Below are 12,213 nucleotides of genomic sequence, written 5' to 3'. Positions count from 1 at the left end.
TCTTGGTTGAGTTTGCAGAAAGACAGAAATAGTTGCTCTGGGCCTCATGTGAGTCCTCAGTACTTGCTGGGCTGGGTACAAGTTTCTCTTGTGGATAAAATAAAGATGTCTAAAAAGGTTTTGTTAGCCAAGTTTCAGGGCTGACACTCCAGACTCACCCCTTTCTCAGAGCAGATGGTTTTAACATTGTTCATCGTACAAGATATCCTGCTACTTCTGATTCTTTGCCTTGCTCTTATGCCAGTGGTACCTGCCCTCTCACCTTCATGGCTATCAACATGTGGCTGTTAGGATATTATTTTGGGCCAAGAAGCTCCCTTAGCTCCTTTTTATGTTTTGTAGCAAAACCAGAAATTTTAAATATTTTTAGCTTTTAAGCTCATGATGTTGGGAATGTCATTTGGTATGAGTTGTCCAATTTTTTAACATCGGATTTTTAAGTCTGTGTTTGTGGGCTAGATTATTTTAGGTTAGATTTCACAGTTTGGGGGATTGTGGATTAATACTGGAAAGTAAGCTCTGGAACTCCTTGCTTCTGACCACTTGTTGTTGGTTGATGGTGAATACAGGTTATCCTGAGTGTGGCTGCATGAGCTCGACATTATTGCTCTAATCAACAGCAAAAAAGTGAGCAAACTCAGACCAGCAGCTTTTGAAGTTTCATTGCAGATTTGGCGTATAGAATTGAGTTTTAATGGTGACGTCAGGAATAGACAATGGTATAATGAAAGCCAGATGGAATCTTGCCATAGGCTGTGTTAGAATCTCTTAAAGACTTAAATATAGAACTATACCTCATATATGAATTATATGAGACAGTAAAATTTGCAAGAATTGATTATAAAAAAAGGGGAATTGCTCTGTCAGATCTTTTCATGAGTAATTTTTGGACAATCCTACTAGTTTGCATAAGCCTATTGACAGTTTCGTGCTGTTATACTCCAAAAGTGCTGTCTAAATCCATCAAAGTGATAAGCAAAGTAGGAAACATTGACCACAGTCATCAAGTATGAATTTAGTCAGACTGACTAAGCACTTAATGTGCTGTTTTCACTCTTTTATCTAACTGCCTTTAAGCCTTGTTTTTTTCAACTTCCTGGCAATTTATTCTGATCTAATTTATTCTCATGTACTAGGACTGGCATTTTTCTGATCCTGGGGTGAGCCAGTTCAGGGAACTAAAGCTGAAAATGAAGCTTACAAAACAAATCAAATTGTTTTCAGCTAGTTTAACTTCCTGGAATTGCTTGCTTAGAGATCAGTAAGCACCAGTGCTAGTGCAGGTTTAATGAATACTTTAAAGAGGAAACTTTACTTCAGGAGCTGGGTATCCTTCATCTTATCTGGTCCCTGTCTTCTAAGTGGAGTTTGTTAACATAAATTAGGATTAATCGGTTTCCTTACTAGGATAACTTGCTTATCTCTATTTCCCTGTTCTGTATTTCTCCACATTTTGAGTTTGTTGTGATTTATTAAAACACACCTTGATGAAATCAAATGCAAAACAAATAATTGAACTGACTTAGTGTAACTAGGAGTTATCCACGTCTTAAAAAAATGTAAGTAGAACATTTCAAAATATAACAAGATTGCAATTTGCTGGCCAAGTTATTTGCGTAATTTCATAGTTTTTCTAAAGAAGTAGATTAGGTGAATTCTTGACACCACCAAAGGTGGTAGGAGTTTTTTATTGACTTCAACCTGGACTTGACCCCAAATATTTTTCTCTTAGAATGGAAAGGAGAAAATCTTAATTTATTCTCTTTGCATCTGCATTGGCCACATATTTTCATATGTAATTACATGTGTTTTTATAAAAGGAAGCTTGCAAGTGAAGAAAAACAATGTAGATTTAAAACAGAAAAGAGGGAGTAAACCTTTAGAAGCAAAGCAGAAACTATTGAACTTTCCACATACATTTATCATTGCAATATAAAGTCCAAGAAAGCAGCTGACGATTAGGAGGAAAGAACACCTTAGTAAGCCTTTCTCTGAAGTTTTTAGAGCGTAGAGAATGACACTATATGTTGTAGTGGAATATCTGAAGTTCTGATACTACGAAACATCCAGTGTTCTTCTTTACAAGCTAAATCAAATATCTGTTTCAGTGAGATACACTATTAGGTGATTTGTTGGATTGCAGTACAATACAGGTTAGAAGGGTCAGAGGTTGCATTCTTGTATTTTTCATTGTGTCTCTCTATTTATTTGTTTATAAAATCACTAAACAATTCAAAAGTGTGTAAGGAGGTTACAAGCAAACAGTGCAGATACTGTGGCCGATTCCTTTCTGAGATGGAACATTGTCAAGGTCGGGCTGTTTTTCTGGTGTAGCGTTGATTGTTTGGGTAGATGGAAAGGAACCTTTTCAGCATAACTGACATTTGAATGCAATTAGTATTTCTCAACACTAAAACCAAGCAAAGGTTTCAAAGGTCAAAGCCATAACTTGAAATAAAAGAGGAAGATTCAAAGCTATGAGATTTTTGGCCATCAAGACAGAACAGCATACATGGGATTCTAGGAAAAAAAAAAAGAAAAAAAGAAAACAAAACAAACAAATAAAAACCAGAGACTATTTCTCACTGGCTTTACTTTGCACAGTGTACTGTTGTTCTCCACCCTTACTAAGCCACTCCAGGGACACAATATTGCAGTTTTAAAAGGCTTAGTGCTTGGCAGCCGTTTTTCTTTCACAGTAGGCTTCATGTACAGAAACATGGAGATTTAGGATTATATCTTTCACTGCCCTCCACCCAAATGAGTTCACTTCCTTTAAACAGTATTGTGAATTAATTCCTCCAGATAGGGGAGGGGGGAAAGAGGAAAAAGAGGAAAAGTCAGTACATAAAAATAGTGTGGATTTAATTTGGACAAGAAAGAAACTTCCCATGTCTGGAAACACAAAGGGTCTTTCAAGGCCCAAATTATCCCCATGTGATGACCTTTGAAACATTTTCTAAAGTTTTTTAAGAGGGATCACGTCATGCCTTGGAATGCAGATGCATTTTCAAGTGCAGGGATAGTTCCATTGTTAGCACTTTTTCTGTTACTTCTGTCTGATCCCAGAGAATTCATAGAAAGTAGAATTATTATGAAGCTGGAATTGGGCGCATTTAGTGAAGGTATCCTCCTCTGTGGCTGTCATTAAATACTCATGGTGTTGTGGGATATGGTATGGTGGGCTCCGGTGCAGTCAGTATAGCTGTATTGCTTTACACTGGTAATGAGTAGCAGTAACTGGTTGGAAATATCTTTCTCTTGGGCAAAAGAAATCCATCACACTCTCTAGACCATAGAAAATAAATAGCTTATTTCTACTAAGCCACTGGCCTTCTGCATTTGTTCTCCACTGTTAAACAGAGGGATTTGGAAGGGGAACGCTGACCCATTCATAAAGACTACCAGCATGCTAAAATCTGGAAGTGATTGTATCCAAGATGGTATAAATATTTCCAAGCTCCAAGATGATGTAATTCCAGACTTATATGTTTTACTATGTTAAATGTAGTTTGGCTCATTTGTGCCTCTGCTTGGCAAAAGTCTCCTAATATTATCCTTTACAGGATCTCCATTTGCAATATATGGTAAGAAGAGTAAAATGAGGACTGTGTTGACAAATATTTCCTTAAGTAGTTACTTCACCGTGTGAGAGGAGGAAAAACCAACACCAACTCTCGCATATTGACTTTCATATCCTACTAAAGTGTAGAAAGGGTTTTTTTCTGCCATGTAAGAAGCAAAGTTTGGAAAGTTTGGCACAAATGTATTGACAACAGACATCTAAGTATTTGCTAAAACACTGCATTTTGTACTGAGGAGGGCAGTCAGGGAAGGAAAGAAGCTCACACATGTACAAACGTAGCGTGTACTGACCCCCAGAGAGGCATCTCCTAGTCTCTCAGTGAAGAGCTGCCTGTGCAGTGCTGAGCTGTGCTCCTTAGCAATGCCACCATAATTTCAGTACCATTTTTTTTTCCAGAGATGAGTCTTTATCAGAATTCCTGTGGTGCTCTCTTTAGCACCACTTCAGCAAGTGGTCTGTGAGCACCTGTAATCCCCGCAAATATGTTTCTGGGCAAAGACCTTAAGAAAGCAAATCCGATGGCTTTTGGTGTTGAAGAGCAGAATCTGTGTCATTTCCTCCCCTAAATGTTGGAATGTCTTTTCTCCACCTTTTTCTTTTTTTCATCTTACTTTCCTAGATCAGCTTCACAATTTGAGCAGCTCTAAAATCATGCAAAATGTTCTGATGAGCAACATGAAACTTGAACATGCCAGTTAGAGAAATGCATACGGATGAAATCCTGCACCCGCTCTTTACTCCATTCACCCAGATGTAGCAATAAAGGAATTCCCATACCAAATTGTTCTAGGTTAGCAGGCTTTGAATTGGCTCTTCACATCTCTTTCCTGTGTTGCTGGAGAGCTTCTTACTCAGCAGATAAATGTTCACACTCTGTGGGTTATGTGCACAAAGATTCCATTAGCTTCATGGAGAAAAGAGACTTCAGCACTGAGATGGCTTTCTGCTCCTGGAGGAGGGGCTGCCTGCAACCGCTACCATGGGCAGAGGTCAGACCCAAACAAACAAAGGGTAAATTCCTTCTGTGGATGTGATGTACTCCTAGTCAAAGGGCAAATACTTCCCAGCTAACTGAAAGCTGTCACTTTGTGTCTCTGACTCCCAGGTCATACATAATAATATGAAAATATTGCACTTTTCTCACAAATGCTGCTGGCATGGGTTGCCATGCGGTCCCCAATGAGCCCGTGGCTGCTCTCTGTGTCTGTGCCTTGTGCAGTGGCCTCACTGACTGCCCACCCAGGAGTGCATCTGGCTGTGAAGCTGCAGTGTCCAAAATAACATACCATGTGACAAACACACCTCTGTGAGTGATTGCCCAAACCATACCCTACATCACTGCTGGATCTGTGTAGACAAGCTGTCCCTTCCATCTCAGTAGACAGCCTGAGAGCAGAAGTGGGATGATGCTGATTTCCTCTTCCTACTCTTGCCTTTTGGTGCTAATGAGAAAACCAGTATTTCCAAATCAGGAATAGCTCTTGCTCTGGATACACATTATCAGGGAGCAAAGGGGCTGACTCTGAACTGGTGACATTATTATGACTGTTCAACAACTCTGATCTAGTCAGCAAGAAGAACTCAAGACTTAGAGAAAAAAAGCTTGAATTGATACTATAGCTCACTTACTTGCTCTTTACTTTCATTATTTAAAGGCTTAGAGGTGACCTACTACGAGGTACTTCTCCAAAAGTAATGCCTCCTATTTTATGATTTTGGCCCATGACATCAGAGGCAGATGTTGGTGATATGGCAGGAGAGGTTGAACATTCCCACCCATATTCCATTACATTTTGTTGCCATGTGACAGATGGCAGCAGAGAGGCAGTCTGACAGAATGGCGTCTGAAGTGTTTATGAAGCAAAGGTGTGTTTCCACTGAGTTCCTCCATGTGGAAAAAATGGCACCCACTGACATTCATCCATGCTTGCTGAACATTTATGGAGACCAAAAAGTGGATGTGAGCACAGTAAGGTGGTGGATGGTTTGTTTCAACAGTGGCAACAGTAGGTCACCTCCACTGATGCAGATTTTGATGAGTGCAGCATGTAGGCTCTTGTTCATCAGTGGCAAAATTGCATAGCTAATCATGGTAACTATGTTGAAAAATAGTGTTTTGTAGCTGAGAATCTCCATGATCGAACAGTGTTATCGTGCTCTTTGTTTCTGTTGTAGTTTCCATGGAAATAAATAGGAGACATTACTTTCAGAGCAACTTGTGCATATTAACATTCCATTGGCATTCTCAATGGATCAGACAATATCAGCTCTACAAGGAAGTGAATATTGTGAAGCATTCAGTGTCTGTATTTAAACTTTATATAATTTTCCTTAATTGGTTACTACTGATAATTCAAATGGCATAGAAGTCAGAAATGATTTAAAGAGATTGATTTAAGATGAGAAAACAGAAATTGGAATAGAATCTGCATTAATCTGAGTGTTACAAACTGTGATTTCAGTTCAGTTTCTCTGGATTTGTAAGCAGAAGTGAGAGAAGATTATTATTATTATTTTTTAATTTTATTTCTGGAGGAAAATCGAAGAAAGTCAATGAGAAGAAAAGGTAAGAAAAACACGCATTCTGTTGACCTTTCTGTTAGCATACACAATTGTTTCTCCTGAAGAACAAGTCACAAAAACACAGAAGAGGAAACCTAGTGAAAAGAAAGCAAAAGGTTTGGGGAGAAAGGATGGTGCAATGGTCTAAGCCTCTGCATTGTGGGCTTGCACCGGTTCTGCTCTTTGCCCTTTCCTGTCCTGTGTAGTGTGGGTTGAATTTTTTCATCTGTGTCTTCTGTCTCTTTTAGGGTAATTGTATATATGTATTTGTTTATTGCACATATAAGCAGATTGAAAGTATACTTTAGGCATTAATCAGAGTAGGTTAGAAATCCTCTAGATAGTGATGACCTTTTTTCTTTTTGTTAAAGTATAACAATTAAATATGATTATCTTGCTAGTGTTGTCTTGATAATAACCTATGTTGTTCTTGTTTTGTTTGATATTGTTCTCTTAAACCTGTTGTGCATTACAAATGTGTGTACTCAAAGGCACAAGCCACATATGCACAGATCTGCTGGGAGATGGTCTGCTGACTTTCACATACCTGAGCAGTACTGGAGACGTCCATGCTGAAAAGTGTCAGCTTCTTCAAATGGATTTCATCCTCTAGATTCTGGGAAGTCAGTCCCTCCTTTGTTGATATGAGGAGCTTCTAGCTCAGTGCTACAGAAATCATATTGCTTCCTGTCATCTTCCAGCTTCCACTGTAAGGCATTATGGTCTCCTGCAGAAGGAAACATTTTCACTGGCTTCTCCTGTGATCCTCTTCACAGTCCAGGAAGAAATGAGACGTGTCTTTCACCTTGCCTCTATTCCCAGGCTCTGTCACTCAAACTTTCCTTGACATCAAGGAGATGGGACTGCGGTTGGCTGGCCAAAAACCAGCTTTGATATTCCTTTCCAAAACAAGTTTGTGGCATCTCTACCTAAATATGTGATCTCCAGAACACCCTTCAAATCTAAATTGTTCTGTGACTGTGTGATGCTGCAGTGCTGTTGCGGAATGCACACAAAAAAAAGATAAGGTATGGGAAGGGTCCTTACAATGATCAGATTCAGGACCTGGCTTTTATTTTAGGAATTGTAAATAGTAATCCAAGTACTGTCCCAGAAGGGCAGTGACTGTAGCAGGTGCAGAATGGCAAGAAAGAGCCACAGACACTCAAGCAAACATTTCCTTCCTGTTGCTGCACAACATCTAGTCTTCCTCTCTTCTGAACAAAAAGACCCTCTTCGTGCTGAAAATCACTCACTCAATTGCTAACTCAGAAATAATGAATGGGTTCTTATTTTCCATTGGCTGCAGTACATGCATCTATTTTGCAGTAAGCAAGAGCCTCTTCACAGATGGCTTACAATACTAGGAAGAGGGACAAAGCTCTAGAGATCAGCTTTTGAATTTAAGCTTGTATATGATTAAGTGGTGTTATTCTTGTAAGTCTGATGTCTGTGGCAGCTTGACAAAGACAGACAAATACATAGATGGGAAAGCAGATGGCAAAAGGACAAATAGGGAATAATAAAATAAATGTGTTTTTATATAATCACCAAGACCAGGCTTTCTCAGATGCTTACATCTACCTCTCCACAGTGCAGAACTAGCTCAATTTATTTTTGAAATGCTGTATGTAACATTCTGTAAAGATGGGATTATGTGAGACTTTCGGGAAGACAAAATTTCATAAAGTGGCAGCATTACCATTTATTTCCATGAGTTTGACATAATTCGGAAAATAAGGAGAAGATTGTCAGCTTGTGAAAATAACTTCCAAAAATGAAAGAAGCAATTTGCCAAACTTAATAAAATCAGATGACATCTGCCCTTTCAGTCAGACTGATACTGTGAGCTGCTTTAGATTGTACCTCATTCTCAGTCATGTAAAGGCTTCTGCCTGCACTTGGCTTCAGCTATTAATTTCAATAATAGTATTGATAATAAAGGATGAAGATAAAGATGCATATTTAAGTTTTAGAAGATCAAAGTCTTATTCTGAAAATTTTCTTCTTGCTTCCAGTGAAGTTTATTGGAGATAAGGATACCACTGACACAAATAATTTGAACTGTTTTATCAGCAATTCAGCATTTCAGTAAATTGTCATTTTGTAAAACAAATCACCATCATCTACTTTTTGATTCTATATGCTGATACTTTAACGAGACTGTAGAGTTACTAGCATTAAATACTGTCACTAAAAAAAGTCAGAATGAATATTTTAATTTATTTACAATATTTTACAGTAGGAGGCTATTCCACTGTCATTATCTCTTCAATTAGACAAGCCTGCTGTGCTCCTGATACTTGCAAAGTGGATTATTGTGCCAACACAGAGAAAGTTCTCCAACACGTATGTGAGAGCATAATGGGTGGGGGAATTATGCTCACAGCTTGTGTCTTCATAATTTATGAATGTCATCTTTCAGTAATATGATATTCAGGCTGTGTTGAAGTATTGAGATAAACTGAGGAAGAATGACCATATGTCTCACAAGCAGAGCTGTAGTGTGCTCCATCTTAGCACTCCACTCTGGTCTCTAATGGAGACAGAAAATTAAATGATTGTCTGAGATCGTCCAGTCATAATGGAACAGCATTGTGCTCCAGTATCAATAAAGATTTGATGTCACAGACAGTAAAATTGAGCCATATATATGCTAGTATTTCTCTGATTTAGACTTCATGGCAGCTCTGCATGCACTAATCTCACACTGCCTGTCCCAGAAGCGACTGCGTGTCAAACCCCGCATGTTCAAGCTCAACATGGTGAGATCCAATGCAGATGGTGTGACTGCAGGACACCTGAGATGAAGCCATGTGCACAGGCTCCATGTCTTGTTCGGAGAATTTATCTCCACAGCAGAATCAAGTTTAAATCTTTCCTGTGTCTGATTGGACTCATATCTGAAGGTCCCTCCTTGTAGGAAAATGTCCTAACTATCTGATAGTACACAGATTTTAGTATTTACTTGGGCTACCATTCCCCTCACCTCAAATCACATGAATCACAGGCTATCTCTAGACTAGAAAGATCTTAGGGCTGGGCTTAGTCTTTGTCCCCAAAGCAAAGCAGCAAAAGAAAGAGTTTGCATTCATAGTGAGGGAATGGGAAAACTGGCAAAAGAGAAGGCAGCGAGATGGGAGGTTTCTCTTGTGCCGCAGAACTTCCTGTGGTTTCTGAACCTTTGCCATTCAGAAGAATGAAACAGAAACACTTCAGAGTCTTTTGAAAGTTGAAAGAAAACAACACTTCCTAATCCCTTGAACTGCCGAGTTCAGGCCCTCGTTCTTGATTTCCCCTTTGTGACCTGAAAGTGGGACTTATTATGAGTTCTCCAAGCAAGCTGTCAAGTCTGTTTCCCTCATTGTTTCCATCCTTATTCAATGATTTCTACAGTGTGGAGCTACCCCAATAAGCAGTAATAACATCCAAGTTCTGACCCAGGATATGGGATCCTTCCTGTCACTCCTCACTACCCTTAAAGTCTCCTTACTGTCTTTTTCTCACTCCCAGGACAGTCTTATTCTGAGATGGGTACTTCTCAGAACAGAAATCCACTCTGAATCTCACAGATCCTTTCTGACTAACTTTTTCAAAGCCAGCAAATCCTCACATCATCATGCTTTTGACAGTGATGTTTTGCAGAAATGACAGAAACAGCACTGAGTCATTAAAAAATCTCCTCTCACTTAAAGTCAGATATTTATTGCACTACATGTGTAAGTCTGCAGTGAGTAGAGAGCTATTTGTGGGAGATTTCCCTGATGTTCTTATTTTTCAGAGTCGTTAAGGATATATAATGTAGAAACACAGATGCTTTTCCTTGATGTATCTGTGTCAAATTGGATTAAGAGACTGAGCATCAAAATGATCTCTCCCTAAACACAAGATAACACAATCAAATTTTAAGAAAATGGCAGCAGATCACTGTACATGCCCATGCCTGTTCATGACTATGGATTCTTTGTTCAGTGCATGATTCATGCTGATAGCTAGATGTCAGGTCTTTGCTGTGCGTAAATGAAGAGTGAGAAAAATATCTAGCCAATGCTGATGGGAAAAATCTCAGACAAAGATGGTGTGCCTAAGAGAAGCTACATATGTTGCATCCATTCACTTTAATTTCTTTGAAGCACTGAAAAGATGCATTAAGTAACACGACAGAGTTGCTGACATTATCATGTATACCTTTTTTTTGTTTTCATTTTCCTGTTATGTGGTTGAAAGTTATTTTATGGGATTATAAAGGAATCTAAAGGCTAGCATTTTCAAAAGCAGAGGCATCACTGGGGAAACTGAGCAACCATGAAAGTCAAAGTCAGTTAATCACCTACATCATTTAGGCAAAGACCTTAACAAGCAGAAATATTTGGCTGTCTCTTTGAATTTCCAGTGACATCTTAAAATACACTATCCACCTTCTGCCATATTGCTACTGGGTATGTCAAAATCCCCCCACATATTGATATAGCTCTATGAAACCACATGGAGTCTTGATGCCAAACGCAGGACTACTGTTATGCTAGGTTATATTTAAGAGTACAGTTAGGAATGGCTGTGCCAGACCAAGAGCAATACATAATCCATCTCTCCCACATCCTGTCTCTGACAGTGTCCAATAGCAGGCTTAATGGAAAGAGTGTAGGAACAAGACTATCATGTAGTAATACTTCCCTGGGGTATTTTCCCAGTCTCCAAAAACGAGACCTCAACAACTTTCTGAGCCAGTTGTCTTTGTATCAAATGGTCCTCAATGGATTTTTCTTCCTCGACTTTTTCTAGTCACATTTTGAACCCATCTTAATTTTTTACTTCCACAGTGCCCTGTGCCAAAGAGCAGCTGCCACCAGACAGTGACATTTGATTCCTCCTAGTTCTTAGGGGATTTCTTCTCTAAAAAGCTATTTACACAACTACCCTTCAATCACAGGAGCTGCAAAATCAGTGAGTACTTTCCCCATGGATATGTCTATTTCAGTTTACTCTTTGTAAAGTACAGCCACGTTCCCACAACATGAAAGGAGGCTGTTTGTGAATCACTGAGATGCTGTGCCAAGCCTGTGGAAAAATCCGTGGGGAAAATGAACAGCTGAACAGAGTGCTGTACATGAAGCTGAGGCCCAGATAGTGAATAATGAGGAGAAAACAAATTATCAGTGGGATGCTCATTAAGTGAACACCATCCTCTAGTGTACTGGACAAGCATAGACAAGCTTGTTATCCACTTCTGTAATTAGAAGCAATGTTCTAATGAGTATACAGAAAAACACTGAATGCACGTGACTCTTGCTTGACTTTGCAGTCTCAAAAAATTGTTTCAGTGCATTTTGCGCATGTGTGAGTCCCATGTCAGGGATAATGTCTCTCACTTAAAGTGAGACAGCTGCTTACTAAAAATCTGTATTGTAATTTTTCTTTTTAAATTCTAGAACACCCAAGAGATTCAATTTTGAGAACAGCTGAGTTGGCTTTCCTGAGAATTTCATGTCACATCCTACCCATTGCATTATGGCTGTGCCAGTGCAAATATTATTTTTGTAAATGAAAAAGACCACCAATAATTACTATGACCTATGCAGATCACATGTGCTGGGGTTAATTGGAGTATTTATCAGGCTCATGCTGGTAATGAAAACCAGCTGCTCTTCACTCACACCAAATTGTTCATAGTAGTTTCCATATACAATTAAATTTTATAGGGAGAGGTGAATACAAAATGGATAGATTTAGAAATGTCTTTGAAAGCTGCATCCTGTGATATTTATAATCAAGAAATAGTTGTGTAACTGTTGAAGAAAGGGTCAAACTCTGAGGCCAGTTGCCCAGCTGTCTTAGCAAAGAGCCAGGAGTGAACTGATTCTGAAGAGGTCTGAGTTCTAACATAAACTTTCCTTGCTCTGCTATCTGTTTTACCTCTGGGTTACGGCTGACATAAGGTTCCTGGCCATGTTTGAAAGCTTGCCATTTTGCTCCAAAATCCAACTCTCCTGCAGGTAAAATCAGTTTCACAGCTGTCAGTTCAGTGCCTTTCAAGAACACAGGAACTCACAGAAGAGAAATAGAGA

The sequence above is a fragment of the Numida meleagris genome, chromosome 3, assembly GCF_002078875.1.
Source record: "Numida meleagris isolate 19003 breed g44 Domestic line chromosome 3, NumMel1.0, whole genome shotgun sequence".
Lineage (NCBI taxonomy): Eukaryota > Metazoa > Chordata > Aves > Galliformes > Numididae > Numida > Numida meleagris.
Note: the sequence above shows the minus strand (reverse complement) of the source record.